This window comes from Stegostoma tigrinum, chromosome 39 (assembly GCF_030684315.1).
Source record: "Stegostoma tigrinum isolate sSteTig4 chromosome 39, sSteTig4.hap1, whole genome shotgun sequence".
Taxonomy (NCBI): Eukaryota; Metazoa; Chordata; class Chondrichthyes; order Orectolobiformes; family Stegostomatidae; genus Stegostoma; species Stegostoma tigrinum.
Window position 1 is genome coordinate 11,986,580 of NC_081392.1, and position 6,000 is coordinate 11,992,579.

Below are 6,000 nucleotides of genomic sequence, written 5' to 3' on the forward strand. Positions count from 1 at the left end.
GAGACATTAAGCATCAGCTGTACCAAACCATGGTTAGACCACACCTACTATGCATTGTTCTAAGCCTGTACTAGCCATTGTAGGAAGTCAGCTTGAATTTAACAGACTGATAGCATCTGTAGAGAGTGGTAAACAGATAGCATTTCAGATCTGCAACTGTTTTAGTAAGAACGGATGAAGTAGTTGCAAGGTCACAGGCATGAAATAGGGATTCAATTTCTCACTCCACCAGATGTTGCCCCACCTGTTCAGCATTTTCAGTTCTTATTTTGGATTATAGCATCAAAAGTATTTTTGCTTTTTATAGATGAATAAGCATGATGTTTAAATTGCGCATATGCAAAATGACATATCTTTATTTCAAATCTGCAGCACTACGTATCAATGATGTCGCTGCATTGCAATGTCATACCTCCTGAGAAAATGTGTACAGATGCAGCAGGTACAGGATTGGTCTGGGCGGGTCTGTCCCTAAATAACACTGGGATACAGTGTTATACAGCACTGGTGGGGACAGGTCTGTCACTGTATAACACTGGGGTACAGTACCGGTGGGGGACAGGTCTGTCACTGTATAACACTGGGGTACAGTACTGGTGGGGACAGGTCTGTCACTGTATAACACTGGGGTACAGTACCGGTGGGGGACAGGTCTGTCACTGTATAACACTGGGGTACAGTACTGGGCGGGGACAGGCCTGTCAGTGTATAACACTGGGGTACAGTACCGGTGGGGGACAGGTCTGTCACTGTATAACACTGGGGTACAGTACTGGTGGGGACAGGTCTGTCACTGTATAACACTGGGGTACAGTACTGGTGGGGACAGGTCTGTCACTGTATAACACTGGGGCACAGTACCGGTGGGGGACAGGTCTGTCACTGTATAACACTGGGGCACAGTACTGGTGGGGACAGGTCTGTCACTGTATAACACTGGGGTACAGTACTGGTGGGGACAGGTCTGTCACTGTATAACACTGAGGTACAGTACTTGGCGGGGACAGGCCTGTCACTGTGTAACACTGGGGTACAGTACTGGGTGGGGTCAGGCCTGTCACTGCATAACACTGGGGTACAGTACTTGGCGGGGACAGGCCTGTCACTGTGTAACACTGGGGTACAGTACTGATGGGGACAGGTCTGTCACTGTATAACACTGGGGTACAGTACTGGGCGGGGACAGGCCTGTCAGTGTATAACACTGGGGTACAGTACCGGTGGGGGACAGGTCTGTCACTGTATAACACTGGGGTACAGTACTGGGCGGGGACAGGTCTGTCACTGTATAACACTGGGGTACAGTACTGGTGGGGACAGGTCTGTCACTGTATTACACTGGGGTACAGTACTGGCAGGGTCAGGTCTGTCACTGTATAACACTGGGGTACAGTACTGGGCGGGGACAGGTCTGTCACTGAATTACACTGGGGTACAGTCCTGGTGGGGACAGGTCTGTCACTGTATAACACTGAGGTACAGTACTGGGCGGGGACAGGCCTGTCACTGTACAACACTGGGGTACAGTACTGGCGGGGACAGGTCTGTCACTGTATAACACTGGGGTACAGTACTGGTGGGGACAGGTCTGTCACTGTATAACACTGAGGTACAGTACTTGGCGGGGACAGGCCTGTCACTGTGTAACACTGGGGTACAGTACTGGGTGGGGTCAGGCCTGTCACTGCATAACACTGGGGTACAGTACTTGGCGGGGACAGGCCTGTCACTGTGTAACACTGGGGTACAGTACTGGGCGGGGACAGGCCTGTCACTGTATAACACTGGGGTACAGTACTGGGCGGGGACAGGCCTGTCACTGTATAACACTGGGGTACAGTACTGGGGGGGACAGGTCTGTCACTGTATAACACTGGGGTACAGTACTGATGGGGACAGGTCTGTCACTGTATAACACTGGGGTACAGTACTGGTGGGGACAGGTCTGTCACTGTATAACACTGGGGTACAGTACTGGTGGGGACAGGTCTGTCACTGTATTACACTGGGGTACAGTACTGGGGGGGGGACAGGTCTGTCACTGTATAACACTGGGGTACAGTACTGATGGGGACAGGTCTGTCACTGTATAACACTGGGGTACAGTACTGGTGGGGGACAGGTCTGTCACTGTATTACACTGGGGTACAGTACAGGTGGGGACAGGTCTGTCACTGTATAACACTGGGGTACAGTACTGATGGGGACAGGTCTGTCACTGTATAACACTGGGGTACAGTACTAGCAGGGTCAGGTCTGTCACTGTATAACACTGGGGTACAGTACTGGGGGGACAGGTCTGTCACTGTATAACACTGGGGTACAGTACTGGTGGAGTCAGGACTGTCACTAAAACACTGGGGGGCACGATCCGTGGAGACAGGTCTGTCACTGTATAACACTGGGGTACAGTACTGGCAGGGTCAGGTCTGTCACTGTATTACACTGGGGTACAGTACTGGGGGGGGGGACAGGTCTGTCACTGCATAACACTGGGGTACAGTACCGGTGGGGGACAGGTCTGTCACTGTATAACACTGGGGTACAGTACTGGCGGGGACAGGTCTGTCACTGTATAACACTGGGGTACAGTACTGGGGGGGGACAGGTCTGTCACTGTATAACACTAGGGTACAGTACTGACAGGGTCAGATCTGTCACTGTATAACACTGGGGCACAGTACTGGTGGGGACATGTCTGTCACTGTATAACACTGGGGTACAGTACTGGTGGAGTCAGGACTGTCACTAAAACACTGGGGGGCACGATCCGTGGAGACAGGTCTGTCACTGTATAACACTGGGGTACAGTACTGGCAGGGTCAGGTCTGTCACTGTATAACACTGGGGTACAGTACTGATGGGGACATGTCTGTCACTGTATAACACTGGGATACAGTACTGGCGGGGACAGGGCTGTCACTGTATTACACTGGGGTACAGTACTGATGGGGACATGTCTGTCACTGTATAACACTGTGGTACAGTACTGGGGGGACAGGTCTGTGACTGTATAACACTGGGGTACAGTACTGGCAGGGTCAGGTCTGTCATTGTATTACACTGGGGTACAGTACCGGGGGGGACAGGTCTGTCACTGCATAACACTGGGGTACAGTACTCACGGGGACAGGTCTGTCACTGTATAACACTGGGGTACAGTACTGGCAGGGTCAGGTCTGTCACTGTATAACACTGGGGTACAGTACTGGGGGGGGACAGGTCTGTCACTGTGTAACACTGGGGTACAGAACTGATGGGGACAGGTCTGTCACTGTGTAACACTGGGGTACAGTACTGGTGGGGGACAGGTCTGTCACTGTATAACACTGGGGTACAGTACTGGTGGGGACAGGTCTGTCACTGTATAACACTAGGGTATAGTATAGTTAGCTATAGATCTGTCATTGTTTGACGTGGGACAGTTATTGGTGGACAGAGGTCTCACCATAACACTGGGATATAGAATTGTTACTGTAACACTGGGGCACAATGCTACTAATAATGGCACTAAAAATGAATAATAGGTCTTTTACGCTGGAGGTGTGCTCTCAATCGCAGCCATACGGTTCCTCACCATCACTGACAGTGATGCAAGGGAAATGCAAAATTGTGTGGGTTTCACAAGCCACTGCTTAAGCTTCAGTGTGTGGAGTAGGACTCTTTCCCTGGTATCCCTTACCTGCAGTCTACAAGAAGCTTTTGAAGAACTTATTTTAAGGGGTACAGTAGGACTGTGATTTGTTACAGGATGTGATCGAGATATGTGTTTAAATTCCACCATGTAGGCTATGGAGTTTTAACTTATTCGATAAAACTGGGAATTGATGGGTAGGTAAGGCGACCCTAAAAGGACTGGAGTGGTATAAAGAACACCACTCATGGCCTTGAGAAAAGGAGGTTTGATGTCCTTGCCTGGTCTGGCCAATATATGACTCCAGATCCATTGCAGTCAGCTGCTCTCAACCCAACAAGCCACTAAGTTGTATTCAACAAGATGCTCACCACTGCCTCCTCAAGGGCAATGAGAGATAGGCAATAAATAGCTACCACTGATACCCTGTATAATTAAGAGCAATTAAGCTCGTGGGATCACTGTGTAGCAACAGTTTCTCAGAAGTCCAGCAACTCTGTTGTCCACCCGGACATCGCTTTACAATGAAAATTGTTCCAAGTTTCACAACGTAATGCTTGTCATTGAACGCACAAGGTGCTTAAAGACTGTGCGTTTTTATCATTTATTTCTCATAGGTTGTGGGTGCCAATGGTAAGGTCGGTACCTGTTGCCCATTTCCAGCTGCCCTTGAACTGAGTGTCTTGCTTGGCCATTTCGGGGGGAAGCAAATGGCTTTGTTTAAGTAGCTGTAAAGTCATGTGCAGGCCAGACCGGGTTAAGGTTAACAGGCTTCTTTCCTAACAAAATGTTCCTAAACCAGGTGGGTTTTGACAACAGAACCAGAAATTGCTGGACAAACTCAGCAGGTCTAGCAGCATCTGTGGAGAGAGAAAAACAGTTAAACGTTTTGAGTCCGGTGGCACTTCGGAACGGTTTGGAAGATGAGTAGGACTGGACTTGAAATGTTAACTCTGTTTCTGACTGCAAAAATGCTGCCAGCTTTGCTGAGTTTCTCCAGCCATCTCGGTTTTTATTTCAGATTTCTCGCATCAGCAGTGTTTTTGCAGAAGCCCAAAAGATATGACAATTGGTGATGATTTCACATTCATCATGACTAGAGGTTTCAATTCCAGATTTACTAATAGGATTTTAAACTCCATGGTGTGATTTGAAAATGTGTCCCAGAGCAGTATCTTGGACCTCCTGGACTATCAGCCCAGTGACATGTCCCTGTCTTCTCCTTCCTCAGCTCTTGACACCTTGTTAGAAAAATACACAATTTTGGAGATGCTCATCAGAATCTGTAGAAAGAGAGCCGAAGTTGATACGTTTTAGTGATCTTCTGACAGAGATTGGAGCCTTTAACTGGAATCCAGTCAGTGCAGGGGAAGGGAAGGTGTAGAATTCAGGGATGTTTGAATGATGAGGAATGGTAGAGCAAGCTGTAATAAGGGTGATAAAAGGATAAGCAAATATGTTGAGTCCAGATGAGGTATAATTAGCAACAGTCAAAATATTATCACCTGGCTATTGTTTGAAAGAACTGGAGCAGAGAATTTGATTCAAAACCAAGTGCTGAGAATTATAAAGTGAACTGGAGTTCTGAAATCCTACAGTTGTTGATTGGGAACAAAAAACAGAAATTGCTGGAAAAGCTCAGCAGACAGTATCCATCAAGAGAAATCAAAGTTAACGTTTCGGGTCCAGTGACCCTTCCTCGGAATTCTGGGGCAAATGTCTGCACCTGAAACATCAACTCTGATGTTGCCAGACCTGCTGAGCTTTTCCAGTAATTTCTGATTGTATCTCTCTGATTTCCAGCATCTGCAGTTCTTAGTTGTTAATTGGGTATAGGGGAGGGTTGGCCTGCTAACTAAGCTTGGTAAGAACTATCTGGAGTTTAAATATTGACAACATGGCTCATAAGGTGATCAGTGATAATGGGAACTGCAGATGCTGGAGAATCCAAGATGAAGGGTCTAGGCCCGAAACGCCAGCTTTTGTGCTCCTGAGATGCTGCTGGGCCTGCTGTGTTCATCCACCCTCACATTTCGTTATCTTATAACAAAGTGTGAGGCTGGATGAACACAGCAGGCCAAGCAGCATCTCAGGAGCACAAAAGCTGACATTTCGGGCCTAGACCCTTCATCGGGGTGATGTTATCTTGGCTCATGAGGTGAATTCTTTTCACAGGGTGTCAGCATGACTGGCAAGGGCACCATTCAATGCCCCGCTCTAATTTGCCACAAAGAAGGTGACAGTTAACCACGGCTGTTGGCCTGGTATAGATTTGCCTGTAGCACATCTCAGCCTTTGATTTTCATTCTTACTTATTTCTCCCAACTAAAGGTTTGGGGAATTTTGGGTGTTTTTGACCGCTCACT